General features: G+C 37.5%; 1 protein-coding gene across 2 annotated transcripts in view; it reads right to left on the bottom strand.

Moving 5' to 3' along the window:
• The window catches only part of LOC143036811 (uncharacterized), a 139,603-nt gene that overhangs the window by 24,604 nt on the left and 98,754 nt on the right, over window positions 1-16,245 (bottom strand). The gene's annotated exons all lie outside the window — the stretch shown is intronic.

Genomic DNA, 16,245 nt, shown 5'->3' with positions numbered 1-16,245 from the left:
TGCAGTGGGAAGCACTAAGAACATGACCGTGATGAGTGAGGAAAATGGGGAAATAAGGAAAGATGAAGTGAAAACAGCTGTTAAGATGATGAGTATAGTGTGACTTATAATAAACCATGTGAAAAGACACACATTAACAGAACAGAAATTAAACAGTTATATGTGATATAAATTAATCAATTTAATTTATTTCATCTTTCCCCTCTTTTGTTTACATTAATTTATATCACATAACTATTTAATTTCTGCTCTGTTAATGCGAGTTCTTTTCACAACATGGTTTATTATAAGCCACACTATACTCATATCATAAAATGTGACATTTTGCCACATTGTTTTTTTTTGTCCATGTTTGATTTAATTTAATTTATTCCATCTTCCCCTCTTTTGTTTCAATTACATTAATTTATATCACATATAACTGTTTAATTTCTGTTCTGTTAATGCTAGTTTCTTTTCACATGGCTTATTATAAGTCACATTATACTCATATTATCATAAAATGTGACATTTCGCCACATATTAGGACACCTCAGACACTATTCCCACACATATAACTGTTTGATTTCTGGTTTGTTAGTTTGAGTTACATTTCACATCATGGTTTATTGGTTATGAAATGTAACATTACGACACATTATAGAACAACACCTCACACATACTGTTTCCGCACTCACACAATAATTTATTGTAAACTCCAACGGACCCCACTAAGAGGCAACGCGGAGTCAATCCACTATGTATACTGCCAGCTTTATTCTCAAGAGTAACATTTCTCTGAAGAAGCTACAAGCGAAACCGGTCAGGAATAAACTCGGAATGAGACCCGTGACTCTTTTTTCACATTTTTCACACACACACACACACACACACACACACGAGGTACCAGATGCATTTAAAAAACAACCCTGAACATAGTGCTTTACATATTTTACGGCCACCTCAGGAATCCTGTGTACGTAAAGTAAATCGTCTGAACAGGGGATTCGGTAGCCTGTGATCGCTTTCAGTAGAGGGTAGGACCTCCTGATAAATGGAAGTTTCTTTAAGTCTTCCGTTGGCTAAATACGTCTCCAAACCCTGGTGTTTGGAATAAACTTAGTAACCATGTAGTAAGTGCTGAAACTATCAGTTGTTTAAAAAAAAAAACGATTAGACAACTTTATGGATGGGGATGACAAGTGGTGATGGATACGGAGCTGCCTAGTGTAGGCCTTATGGTCTCTTGCAATCTCCTTCATTCTTATATTCTTATGTTTCCGTGAATGATGATCTGAGCTGGATGTGGCGCAGAGAGCCATCAGCAAATCTTCTGTACGAACCTAATGAAATACAGTAGACGACCAATCCACTCTTTCTTCGTCCAATTAAGCTTTTATTCACGGGTGTCACAAGCACACAACAGGTCAGCTTACTGTGAGAAGCGGAATTAACCATCTTAGAACCCCTTTATCATATATACATATAAGAACTAGTCATATCATCCTCCCTACTTATGGTTAGCTAGCTTCAACTCACCCGAGATACGGGATCCCATGTCAAAATCGTTACCCTCATACATCATCTCACACACAGAAAATTCCTCACTGAACTATTTCTTCATCAACACACGTTTACTCCCTCTACGTAATAAATTATAACCAAAGTTCAAAGGACGCCTAAAATTACTATTATGTAGTAGGCCGTAATCACCGAAAATTCGTTGGACGGTATCAAATTTTCATTGGAATTTCAAATATCAGTTTCTTAATATATGTCAGTATTCAAATATGACATTTTCCACAATTTTGTTGAATTGTAACGTGTACCGACTGGAAGTGGATATCAGTAGGCTTTGTTCTATAACGTGCCTAGCTGCAAAAGAAAAAAAAAATAATGAAGTGAAAATAAAGACATGAATAAACAAAACGGAAGATTGAGATAAGTTCGAAACCCACGCGAGTGGATATGATGCCATGAAATAAATCCGATGTTGTGTTACTAAGAATTGAAGAATTGTGTGGCTTCACCTATACTGTAGTTCATTTTTTCAAGCTTCCATGTAGAATTTCCTTCAAAGACTAAAACACGTAAACATTTGTGCAGCTCTTAAACCTAATCGTAGCGTCGTCGTCGTCCATGAGCGTATGGGTCAATAATGAAGTTCACCCCTGAATCAAAATACAGTGCACCCTCTACGAATATCATCGTCACCTATTTATGAGCTGACACTGACGGATTAACTTTCCTATGTGAATAAATTTCGATTTGGAGAGGGAAATCTCTTCAAGGTCGTCCACATCGAACAGTTCAACTTGCACTCATAATCACAGGAGCCCATTGCTTGCTGGGGCGTCATTGAGCAGGGGAATTTACACACGAGCGCGCGCGCCAGGAGGCGCGTGGCTGCGGCCGAAGCAATCACACTGTTAGAGCAATTAATAGTCCTTATTAGGAATCACAGAGTGCGGGATTCGAACTCACAACTAAGCGACAAGACTAACACGCTTCGGATAACGGCACCAATGCTGGCTCCACCACACATACAGAAGGTAGTAAAATAATAATAGTAATAATAAATAAATAAACATAAATAAATAAATGAATAAAAAGAAGAAAGAAAAGGGGTGGGGATTTTGGGACGCGGTTCCCCAACTAGGTGGAAAAAAAGAGGAGCAGATGGTAAGAATATTATTAAAAAAAAAATAGTAAATAATAATGATAATAATTTTGGCCAAATGTTAAACCCAAATAAATATGAAAAACAATAAGCATAGCATAACTGGCTGTAAAAAAGCTTGATCAATATAGAAATATCAAGAGATGTTCCCTATCTGCATATCTAAAACGCAAAGCTGATGTACAGACCAGGCGATGAAGAATAAGCTGAGAAGTACACAGAGGCCAACTGAAAGACCAGTTCTTAGGTTCTAACTGAACTATAGAGGAAGTGCAATGTAGTTCAGTTCGAAGCTTTAAGAATAATTTAGATAATCACCTAAGCAAGATGCTGTAATGACTATCATTTATCTTATATTATTTGTTTTTGTTATCATTTGTCCGTTTATTATTATTTGTTTGATTCTCATTTATCATTAGTTATACGTCAATTTGTTATTATTTACTATTTACCTGCTTGTTTATTATTTAGCTATACTTATGCATTTATGTATTTTATTTTCTATTTACATTATAGTTTTTCATTCATTTATCTATCATTAGATAAACCTAGATATGGACCAAAAGGTCTCCTGTCGGTATACTCCGCCTTTGTAATCCTTTGTAACAACACTGAAAGACAGGAAGAGGGGCAGTTGGACACGAGAGAAAACTAAGGTGAAATATGATGAATAGGGCAACAGGCAGTACAGACGCGTAGTTGGGCAGGGCAAGCAATCAGAAAAGATGTCGGATGTAGCAGCTGACTGGAATCCGTGGATTGAACATGGAAAAGACTAAAAACAAGGGACGGGAGAGACAATTTAGATATTTTTGCGGGGGCGATGTAAGAAACCTGGAATGGTTTTGTGACTTTTGTAGCAGCTTGTGTAAGGTTAAGTTGTGTACTCTAAATGGCTGTAGACTTGACCTTATACAAATTGATAGGGCTTTGTTACAACACTCACTTATCTTAATACTTAAGAATTCTCCATCAAACTTTTTTTACCCAAACCCTCAACGGTTGTTGAGTTTATGAGCTCTGTAGCGAGTTGGATTGAAATCACTTACGCATCGCTCATGTCCTAACGACAACCATTTGAAATGCTGGCGAGGCCTCTCAATCAGTACCTTCATGGCATAATTCATGGCCGTGTTCAATACATATTTATGTCATAAGGTATTAATCAGGCTAATATATGTAGTCATAACATTTGCTCATTGAAGTCTGTCTATGTCTCAAGTAAGCAATCAAATAAAGGAAGTAGTAAAATACAAGTACAAAATAATATTATAAACAGTGTGAAAGGTCAAGCTCACTCCCAGAAAAGCGACGCTAAGCTGGTACGAATGACGTCTATGTTCAGTTTGAATCCAAGATCAAATAGACAAAACAAGTTATGCAAAGAATACACATGTTCGTTAACATTAAACTTTTTACAATACGAGGCGAATTTGGATGCATGAAAACGAGCCATTTACTGATTGAAGTTATTAATGTTTGTGAGGTATACAAAATATAGACAAGACTGCTCTCTCTCTCTCTCTCTCTCTCTCACACACACACACACACACACACACTAGAGCAAAGAAGAGAGAGAGGAGATTTGATAACTATTTACAAAATCATAACAATACATGAATTTAAAAATAGTTTAGATAAACTGAGATATAAAGACATCACTTTCACTTGCACCATTATATCATCTACACCTCTCATTCTACAACGAATGAACACACACACATTCGTCTACGACTCAATTGCGGAGTTGGTAAAGTTACGGGCCGTCACTATAGCGGTCCGGGTTCGTATCCCGCCCAGGGCTGCAATTATTTCAGTATCGCTGTGCAGAGTCGTTACTCCAACTCTCGTGGGCGGTGAGTTGGTTATGTGCGTGCGTGTAAGGTCACAGCATTACACATAAATCGGTCATATATGAGCTCTGAGCTCTCTTACGGGAGGGAAATAGCTATCGATCACGAGTCCAACACGTGATCCAGGACAATGGTGAATTACACAATAGCTTAAAATCTGCATTATGGCACGGAAACTAGCAATCGAAGACAAGTTCATAGATGTCTAAGTAGGGAAGGATGCAACAGAGGAAATGAGCAAATACGAAAACTAAACACTAACGGGGGAAAACAGTGGAGGATCAAACAGGTCCAAGATGGTTTTACTGGAGTGACAGATCAGAGGATGGGGAAGTGGTACTGAAGATCCAGAAGAAAAGGTGGAAGTAACGAATTTGGAAGTAAATTACGCTAATATAGAAGGGGTGATTTCTGCATGATTAGAGATATATGAGTATTCAGAGGAGGAATATTCTTTTTTTTATCGAGACTAAGCTCAATGGAAATATTGATATTCAATCTGAAGGAAAATATATCAGACGAAGTGGTCCCCACTACTTCCCGAGTGTCTCAGAATCACCCGCTTCGTATGCCATTATAGGCACTACGCGTGCAGCGTAAAGCCTCGTTGACACGAGGCTAATATAGTGGTAAGTTAACTTACCAGGCAAATAAGTGTTGACACTAGGATAGCTTGGCAACAAGTTTACTTATTTTACATTGACAGTGGGCAAGAAGAGGGCTAATTTACAAATCGCTAGTTTAGAAGCTACTGAACTAGCCCCGTGTTGACGAGATTCTATTGTTAACACTTGCCAAAGCATTTAGCACCGAGATAAATACCCGGGCTTTTCTCTTCACCGATCAAACGCGGAATGTATTCAGTACAATACGGTTTTTGTCAGTTGATTACCAAGGAAAGGAAGCTATCACAATGGGACCATGTTGAAATAATTCACTTGGCGCAAGCGCACGCAGTTGGACTTGTTCACTTTACATGACAATGGCGGAGTGGGGAGATTGAGAAACAGTGAGACGACAGTATTCGCGTGATTTCTTTCCAGGGGTGACTATCACTGTTAAAGTTAATAAGTTACACTTGTGTAATTCTCATTAATCAAGCCATCGCAATGGGACCAAGTTAAAAACACTCCTGGCGCAAGCGCACTGATATGCAGTTTCATGCCATACCAGGTAAAAATGTGGTTATAATGCAACATTATATAGATGGTTGAGGGGCAGAAAAATATGAGTCATGGCAGTAAAGAAAAATAGAGGTGGACGAAGTGGTGATAGGATAGATAATGAATATAAGAACTATAACAGAAGTAAATGAAAAATACCAGTGGCATACAAAGCCCCGACAAGGGGGGGGCAATGCCCCGGGGCGACACTTTTGGTGAAAAGTAAAGCAAATTCCCCCTAATGTACTTTTAATGCATGATTTATCACGAGTTCTGTGTATAAATGTTGTGTATTAACGTTTTGTGGATGTTACATGTAAATCGTGCTAGTGACCATCAGATGTGGAAGGTGGTGGTAGTGGTAGTGTGTGCGCGGGGGGGGGGGGCGCATTTTTCGACTCGCCCCGGCGCGGCACTTACCCATGTCGGGGCCCTGGTGGCATATATCACTCCAAAGAGCATGAAATAGAGTACAATGAACTAAATACCCTATGCAATTAGTAACTATACCCAAACAATTAAATGGAAAAGCATAAAGTGCCACTGGACTATATGTAAATATCATACTAATGTTCAGGAGGAAACTGAAAGGTACTATTATATTATAAGCCAGTGACCTTGACCAGCATGATAGCCAAAATGAGACAATTATAATCGCTAATACACTAAGAGTTGCAGCCTGCAGCCACTACACAATACACCTGCCCAAAAACACTAGACATACTGCAGTCAAATAGTCTGTTGCCCTCAGCTACGTCTCTCTAGTAGGAGACCCATGGTTCCCTAGTAACTAACAGCCACAAGATGGGCCCATATGTCAAATACTGTTATGTTGTCTGGGGATTGTCAGTGGAGGGCATTTTTGGGTGAGGTGTTCAGTGTCTTCTGTATGATGGTTGGATCTAGGTCAGTGCTTTAAACACAAATGTGCCAGTGTGGTTCTTACTTTAGAAATTATTTTTCTGTAGGACTGATGTCTGGGAGGAAGGTGGAGTACTGAAGAGCTTGTTTTGTGATCTGGGTGTTAATGTGTTTTTATGTGGATATATTGTGTGGTACTGGTGGCAGGTTCTTGTACATGTTTGTTTAGGAAGGAGCTGGATGTAACGAGATGGGTGGATGGGGTTGAGGACTGTGTTCCTATCCTTTTCATGTGGTATTCTATAGAGAATATTGATTTTTGAGTGTAGATGTTTTATTTGGGTGGTTTTGGTGCACCTTGTTATTGGTCTCATTACTTTATTCTGTGTGGTTTGTAAGGTGTCTATGTTTTGACGATTGTTGGGAACCAAACTATGGAAGTGTTGTCGAGTGTGGTACTAATGCATTATTTGTAGACTGATTTGTTTTCTTCTGTTGTCCAAAGCCATGCTTGCAATTAGTTTTAGTATGTAAACTTTCTTGTTGATTATTATTATTTTCTTTTTTATACATGCATGCTGAAGGTCATACAAGTGTCAAAGAAGAGGTCAAGTATTTTAGGGTTCTTTTCTATGGGAGATTTTGGCTGTTCAAAAATACATACAGGAACAGAAAAAAAAAATAAATAAATAAAATAAGAGACCTACAACATGACCAGTTTCTATTCCATGACAGAGCAGAAGATGGCATAGCAGTAACAGTTAAGAAAGCCACCAAGAAACACATTCCAAGATGCTACAAAAAAAATTACACACAGGAGATAGCCACCCTAAACAAAGAGTAAAGCTAAAAGGCAAACAAAATCTAACAAAAAAAAAAAATACAATTTAACAAAAACATCACAAGAAAAAGATAACTAGAAAAATATATAAATACATTAGATGGGAAAACAAACTAATGTGAATTATAAAAACCATCAAAAACCCAGAATTAAACCCATTCCCTACTCATGAAGCATATGAGAACAAGGAAAAACACCATTACCAAAACAATAATGCAATATCATGAACAAACACCTGGAAAAAAAATCAAATCCACACTTCCAAAAAATAGAAAAATAAAAAAGGGATATAAAAAATCAAATCAAAAACAGATGTTGCTCTCCCCTTGCCAACAAATAAACAAACACACACACAGAATTATGAAAGGGTTGGAAATTCTCGATAGAGACGACTTATTAAAGTGGGACAAAAGAGAAACAAGAGGACACAAAAAGAAACTAAGACAGCTAAAGAAGAGACCTGAAAAAAATAATAATAATAATAAAATAATAATAATAATAATAAATAAATAGCTTCTCACATAGTGATTGATGTCTGGAACAAACTGAATGGAGAACCAGTGAATGCCAGAACTATATACGATTTTAAGAATAAACTGGATGTGGAGAGATACGAAAATGGGTCACTATGAGCATAGCTTTCTTCCTGTAAAATACAACTAGGTAAATACAGACACAAAGATGTGGGAGTGTTGATACAAGACAACCTCTCATGTGACAGACATATCAATAGGATTGTGGGAGATAAGTATGGACTGGTGCAGAAGATTAAAGTTGCTTTTCACTACATGGATGAAGAGATGAAAAAAAATCAAAGAAACCCTGATCTGTCCGAGACTGGAATATGCATCAGTGGCATGGTTCCTACCAAAACTGAAGAGTATAAATACCTGAGAGTAAAGGAGGAAAAGGAAATAGCTAAAGAAATTTTGAAAGAAATTCAGGCCAAAGGGCAAAATTTTGACAAAGAAATTTATGAGATTCACAGGATAGGCAAATATTCCAAAGAAAAACAACACAAACCTCTGAAAATAAAATTAAGAACTCAAGTGATAGCTGAGGAGGTACTTTTGAAAGTGGTTGAATTAGCAAACAGCGACAAATTCAAACATATGGATAAAAAAGAAAAAGTGATGAGGAAAAAGAGAAAGACAAGGCTCTCAGAATTGAAGCCAATGATAGAAATGAGAAAAGAACAGACGGAAAAAACGAGTTTTTTTGGAGAGTACTGGATTTTTTTTTTTTTTTTTTTTTTTGAGTACTGGACCTGAGACTGAAAAAAATGTTACATCGGAAAAATGGAAACTTAAACCAAAAAAGAGAAGAAAATATGAAACAAAAGTGGCATACACAAATACTGATGGTATGATCTCTCGAATTAAACAACTAAATGACTATCTGGAAATAGAGAAACCTGACATTATGGGGATTGTGGATACAAAACTGAAAGGCCCTCTATCAACAAGTATGGTGGACGGGACTGCTCAGACAGACAGTCTAGGGAACAACAACAAGTATGGTGGGATAAAGTCTATACAACCACTGGGCGAAAAATAGAACAGACAAACTGGGAGGTGTCATTATAGTGACAAAAAAGGGTTTAAAAGTGACAAAGATAAATGAAGGCAAAGATAATGAGGAATTATGATTAAAGTTGTAAACAAAAATATGAAAAGTAGAAAATTTGTAGCAGTGTATGTGCCACCAAAAACACAGGCTTGGTCTGATAGTGATCATTCTAAATAACTGGAAGACACAATGTGCTAAATGAGTTACTGAAAGAGGGTGGTAACATAGTAATTATGGGTGATTTTAATGCAAAGGATATAATCTAGGAAGAAATGATAGTAAAAGGGGGAGAACTTTGGAGCAACAATCTGTTGGATATGACCAACAAATACACCTTAACACAATGGGTTAAGGAAAATACTAGATATAGAAACAATGAGGAACCGTCAAAACTAGATTTAATATTAACTTCTGGACCAGATATTGTGAACAAAATGGAGTATAAAACACCAATTTGAAAGAGTGATCATATACTAATAGTTTGAATTAAAAGGACAAAACAATGTAAGATGAAATGATAAACATAGAGAAGGAAGATTAATGTACAACAAAACGGATTTTGTAAAACTAAGAAAAAATTTCCAAAACACAAACTGGGATAAATTCTCCAAAGAGGAAACAAAGATGGAAGACAAATGGAACATATTCAAAGAAAAGTACAAGGAAGGAATTGATAAATATGTACCAAAGAAGAAGCAAAAAGAGTGTTGGTATAACAAAAGGTGCAGTGAGGCTAAAACCAGAAGAGACAAAGCCTGGAAAAGATGGAGAGACAAAAAAAAAAAAAAAAAAAAAAAAAATGAAAAAATCCAAATGGCAAACTATGAAAAATATATTATAGACAAATGTAAGGATCAACCTAAACTCTTTTAAAGATATGTAAATGATAAATTAAAAGACAAACATAAAATTGTAAAACTGCGTGAAGGAGATGAAGAATATATAGATGACACAGAAATGGCAGCAGTTATGATCAGACATTTCAGGTCTGTTTTTAAAATTAAGAGCTCACAATTTTGGTAAGATGGACAACAAGGAAGACCCCCCTAAAATGAAAGAAATAAAGGTAACACAGAAAGAAATAAGAGACCAAATAAAAAACCTAGATGTTAGGAAATCACATGGACCGGATGGAATTGCAAAATGGATACTGAAAGAGTGTAGACAAACTGACGGACAAATTATGCAAGATAATAGACTTCACTCAAAGAAGGAACGGTACCACAAGATTGGAAAGATGCAAACATAGTACCAATATGTAAAGGAGGAAACAAAGAAGATCCTACAAACTTCAGACCAGTATCCCTTACAAGCACAGTAGCAAAAATATCCGAAAAAATATATCAAAAACAAATGGATCAAACACTTGGAAGAGAATAAAATATTAAATCCTAAACGATTCGGCTTTAGAAGTGGAAGATCATGTACCACACTTAATATGCTTTTACTCAAGATTAATTGAACTAATACAAGAAAGAGATGGCTGGGCAGATTGCGCTTTCTTGGACTTGCAGAAGGCTTTTGACAATGTACCATATAAAAAGTTAATAAGAAAAATTGAAATAATAGGAGGAATACAAGGTAAGCTACTGGAATGGATGAAGGATTTCTTAAATGGGAGAAAAATAAGAGTGGTACTTGAACACAAAAATTCAAACTGGGAAGATGTGATAAGTGGCATCCTGCAAGGCTCTGTATTGGCTCCTTTAATGTTTGGCATATATATAAATGATATGGATGAGGGAGTGAAGTGTTACATGAACTTCTTTGCTGAGGATGCTAAATTACTCAAGAGATTGCTACAAGAAGACCTGGACAAAATATGGGAATGGAGTCAGAGGTGTGAAATGAACTTTAACATTAAGAAATGTAGTATAATGGAATTTGGAAAAAGCAAAAATAGAATATCAGGTTGATATAAAATTGGTAACGAATAAGTCAAAAAAGTTGATTCAGAAAGGGACCTGGGAGTGATTATCTCAAGTGACTTGACACCTGATAAATGTCAACAAATTAGTTGGAGAGACTTTTAACTTATAAAGATCAATGAAAGTGGCCTTCAACTACATGGATGAAGAAATGGTAAAGAAAACAGTGGTTACACTAATAAGATCTAAACTAGAGTATGCTGCAACACTATGGGCACCTAGCAAAAAAAATTCAAAGAGCAGCAACAAAAATGACACCTACACAATCAAATGACATACAAACAAATATTGGACAAATTACATCTATCAACACTGGAACAGAGAAAAGAAAGAGGTGATTTGTTGACCATTTACAGAATTATGAAAGGAATGGAAATTCTTGATAGAGATGACTTATTAAAATGGGACAGAAGAGAAACAAGAGGACATGAAAAGAAGCTAAAGAAGGACAGTTACAGAAGAGATTTGCAAAAGAATAGCTTCCCACATAGAATGATTGATGTCTGGAACAAACTAAATGGATAAACAGCGAGTGCCAAAACCACACAATTTTAAGAATAAACTGGATGCGGAGAGACATGAAAACGGGTCACTACAAGCATAGCTCTCATCCCGTAAAATACAACTAGGCAAAATACACACGCATACAACACACTTTCACAAAAATATAGAAAGTAAAATATATTCTAAGGCTCCCATGCTGAAGGAGCAGATAAGACCTCAAACAACCATCTAAAATATCTTATCCCATGTGCATATCTCAACCACTTCTGGGTGTACATTAATATTCCAACAATCTGGTAAAGAGCCCATATAATATGCATACATACAGACATATACCAATGGCTTTTTCCCTTTTACAAGGGAGATAGCCAAAGTCAAAGGCATAAATCCATTCTCATCCATTTTATCCCTACATACTCCACTCCCATTCACCACCCTTCCCTCCCTCTTTTCTTGGCTCCTCCTGGATGATGGGTCATCCTTGCATCTCACCCACTGCCCTGGGTCAGAAGCAATGCAGCAAGACACAGCACATCCACAGCAAGACTGCTTCATTCAATCAGCGACCCCCCTCTATGTCCCCTTAAGTAGAAACAGAGAAGACTGGGAAAAAACCCTTCGGGCTGCATCAAAATATTCACACATGTTCCCTCACCCCCATCCCCCTTCCATGCATCACAGCATCTTCCATACGCAACCATTATCCATTCACCCCTATTTTCTGTCTTCTCCCTTCCTTCCACATCAGACATTCCCCTCTTTCCTAGTGCCCCTTTTACTCCATCTATCTCATCCTTGGTCGCTCCCTCATATTCACTCCATCTGCCTCTGCCATCCACACCTCTTTTACTAATCTTTCTTCACTCATTCTTTCCATGTGTCCAAATCATCCCATTACTCTTTCATCAACCCTATCTCCCAACTCCCTTTTCACCCCTGCTTTCCTCCTCACCTCCTTGTTTTTCATTCTAATAGACACAAATAAGTACATAAACACAAACTATTAAAGATCATTGCAACTAATATCCACAAGAGACAGCTCACAAACTTCTTAGTTGGTAACCCATACAAAATAACCCAAAACAACCAAACTTCCTGGACCAAAAAACTGAACAATGGTGTCCCCTAAGGAGCAATACTCTCACCTATACTACTGAACCTCTTCACAAGTGATTTTCCAATACCAAATTTAGAATATTACACTGAAGCACTCGCTTATGCTGGTGACCTAACAATAATAAATAATAATTATTGCCTCAAGTTTCACTGTGGAAAATCCTTAGCCCCACAGTGGCTGTCAACAGTCCTATAACTCTCCCATAGATCCCCCTATGAAAGAAAATTTAAACTTTTGTCTGTGTTGTATTAATGTATTTATGTGGGATGGTTTCTATGTCAATGGCTGAAAAAAGGGAACAGTTGTCAGTTGTCAGCTCTACACGTGTGAAAAGATGCAATAAATACTTAGTTTGGAAAAAAAAAAAATAATAATAATAATAATAAAATCCTGTGCCCAGTCTGGAAACCAAGTGTCAGCCCCTTAGGTCTGCACTTCCTAATAAGAGATGAGAAGTTTGATAGGTTTTGAAAATGTGCAGATTCAGTGTCCATTTTGTAAGACCATCACCACATGCAGGTACCTGTCATTGGTCCCACCTGACAGGTGGAACAGTTAAGAACACTCAAGTTTAGAATGATGACTTAAAAACAATATAATGGAAGTCTCACCTCAGAAATAATCAGTAATACAGCTCACTGAAGACAACCATAAATCAAAGAAACATTCAATCATTACCATCAATTGGGAGCATGTCACTTTACTCACTACAAAAAGACCTGGACAAAGGCTGGGAATGGAGTCAAAAGTGTGAAGTGAATTTCAAACATCAAGAAATGTAGTATAATGGAATTTGGAAAAAGTAAAAATAGAATATTGGGACAATATAAATTTGGTACAAAGGAAGTTAAAAAAAGTCAACTCGGAAAGGGACATAGGAGTAACTATCAGCAATGACATGGCACCAGACAAACGCATCAACAGAATATTTGGAGAAACTTTCAATTTACTAAGATCAATGAAAGTGGCCTTTGACTACTTGGATGAAGAAATGGTAAAGAAAATATTAGTTACATTGATAAAACCAAGATTGGAGTATGCTGTGACACTATGGACACCCAGTACAAAAAAGAACAAAGAAACTAGAAAGAATTCAAAGATGGCACCATCACTCTCCAAATTGACATATGAACACTTGAATTACTAACCCTGGAACAAAGAAGAGAATAAGGAGATCTACTAACCATCTATAGAATTATGAAAGAGATGGAAGTCCTTGATAAAGATGATTGATTAAAATGAGATAAAAGAGAAACAAGAAGACATGAAAAGAAACTTGAAAAGGATAGTTACAGAAAAAAATCTAAAAAAAAAAAAGCTTCCTACACAGAGTGGTAGATATATGGAACAAAATGAATGAGGAAACAGTGAGTACAAAAACTATACAAGAATTTAAGATCAAACTGGATACTGCAAGATACAAAAGCGGGTCACTACGAGCATAGCTCTCTTCCCGTAAAACACAACTAGGTAAATCCAACAGTAATCACATAAAACATGTGAATAAAGATATTTTGCTGAAACCATGAGGAAATCAAAGATCAGAATACTAAACATTTTTGTCTATTTAAGACATAAAAAAAAAAAAAAAGGTAAATACATACTGTCACCAATCCTCATGGTTTCTCTGAGCAAGCTCCTATGCAGCTACTCTTTCTCAGACCATACAACTCTGGGTAGGTTTAATAATCTTGCACCAGCCTTTGAGTTCTATGAGCACTTCATCTACTCCATCAGTAGTTGTCTCTCGTGGCAAAAACCCTGTGGGGGGTGAACATCAGGGAAACATGCTACATGCCCATATAGCTCGAGTTGACATTCACAAATTATGCAGGTAACAGGCCTAGACCGAGTCTCACAGAACACTCTCTGGTTTAATATATCATAATTCCTGTGAGGGATCAATGATAGGTACCTGAATGTGTGGTCCTGCAAAATGGACAGCAGACCTGCACATATTCAAAACCTGTCAACTCCTCACCTCCTTCAAAAGATGCAGACCTGTGGGGCTAACATACTGCCTCCAGACTGGGCCCCAAGGCCTCTCCCTATCAATTTCAACTATATTTCTTACACTTTTTTCACACATCAGGAGCTGATAACTGGCAACTGCTCCCTTCTTCCAACCACTTTCAGCCGATGACAGAAACAGTCCTACATTGACAACACATACAACAATCCAAAGTTTCTTTCCAGAGAGATATGTGGGAGGGGTTGAGGACCATTGCCAGCCGCTGTAGGGATGCAGGTTTTCCACTTAATGAAACTTGAAGCAATAATTAATCAGTTCATTCCTTTGGTAACTCACGATTCTCTGAAGGCACTAGGTACCAAAAATGTCAAGATGCTTCTTCAAGTCAACATTCAATGTCCATGTCTTACAGCCATGACAGGGAGCCCAAGTGACTTGAAGATTTAGATTCTAGTTCTCCAGTATAAAATCAGCAATGTTATATACTTTGGTTGACTAAGTCAATAACACCATGGGCAATACTAGTCCTTCAAAAGACTTCCTAACATGACCCACCTCGTTGTTATGCACTACACTACCAAGGTATATGGAGCCTTCCCAAGATCTGTGTCCTCACCACATGCAGGGGCAGACTGAACTGTACTATCCAGTAAGTCCCCCAAATGCCTGGACCTTGGTCTTGGTCCAGGAGACCTGGAGTTCAAGCAGACTCTCCTCCCTGTGCAATAAATTGAAGGCTGCAACCAGGACCTCTAATGACTACAAGAAATACCTCATCATTAACAAAGACCAAGTCAATGACCTCAATGTGGTCAATAAATGCTCTGCAATAACATTGATCAACAACTCTCCAATATTCAATCCATGCAGGTATTGAAAAAGTGTTGGGAGTAAGAAGTATCCTCGCCTCATTCCTGAATTAACAGGATAGAAGTTGGGCACTCCTCCTTCATACTTTACAGTACTCTGTCCTAGAGTATAAGCCAGACATCATCAAGTCTATAGCCCTGACAGGAATCCCATGGATCTACAGAAGATCCCAGAACACTGCATAATGCACAAATAAAATACCTTCTTCAGATAAACTCACATCAGTGCTAGGATCCAATCAGGTGTTGACTTACTGGGCATGAATCTCGACTGCTCAGGCCTCTGAAACTTTAAAGGTTGCAATCTTGCTGGTCTCCTTTCTTCTTCCTGATAGGGATGACCAAACCCTTTTTCCAGTTGGAGGTAATGGTACCAGACTCCCAAACAGCAGACAGCACTGCATACTACCCACAGATCATAGCCTCACCTCTAGCTGTCAGCAACTTACTGACATTGCAGATCCCAGTCACCTTTCCACATTTCAACTTTGGCTTCCTTGACCCCTGTCAGGAGGGTGAAGTTTCAACAATAAAAGAATTCAAAACCAGGTGCAATAGCTGTGGTAATGGAGAGGATCCCATGGGTGTAGCTCACTTTCTGTACATTATAATTAGGAAAATAAAATAAGAGGAAAAAAAATTGTATATTGTTGCCAACAACTTGCAAGTACTTCTATCCTTACACACAATATGCCAATACAGAAAGAGGAAGCAAATGGAAAGAAAGAAAAGAGGAAGATAGAGAAAGAAAATAATAGTGATAGGATAGAAGAGAGGAGAGAAGAGGAAAGAGTGAAGGAGAGTTGTTGTTATGGACTGAATTTCCCAGGACTTCTATCCTTGTGGTCAATTTTGCACCACTGTCATACATTTTATGTGGTGGTTTACTTAGTAAAACAGGTTTATAGT

The sequence above is a fragment of the Oratosquilla oratoria genome, chromosome 21, assembly GCF_046742065.1.
Source record: "Oratosquilla oratoria isolate Oo_2021 chromosome 21, ASM4674206v1, whole genome shotgun sequence".
In the NCBI taxonomy this organism is placed as follows: Eukaryota; Metazoa; Arthropoda; class Malacostraca; order Stomatopoda; family Squillidae; genus Oratosquilla; species Oratosquilla oratoria.
The sequence above is the reverse complement of the archived record's forward strand: the minus strand, read 5'-3'. Positions and strand labels throughout refer to the sequence as shown.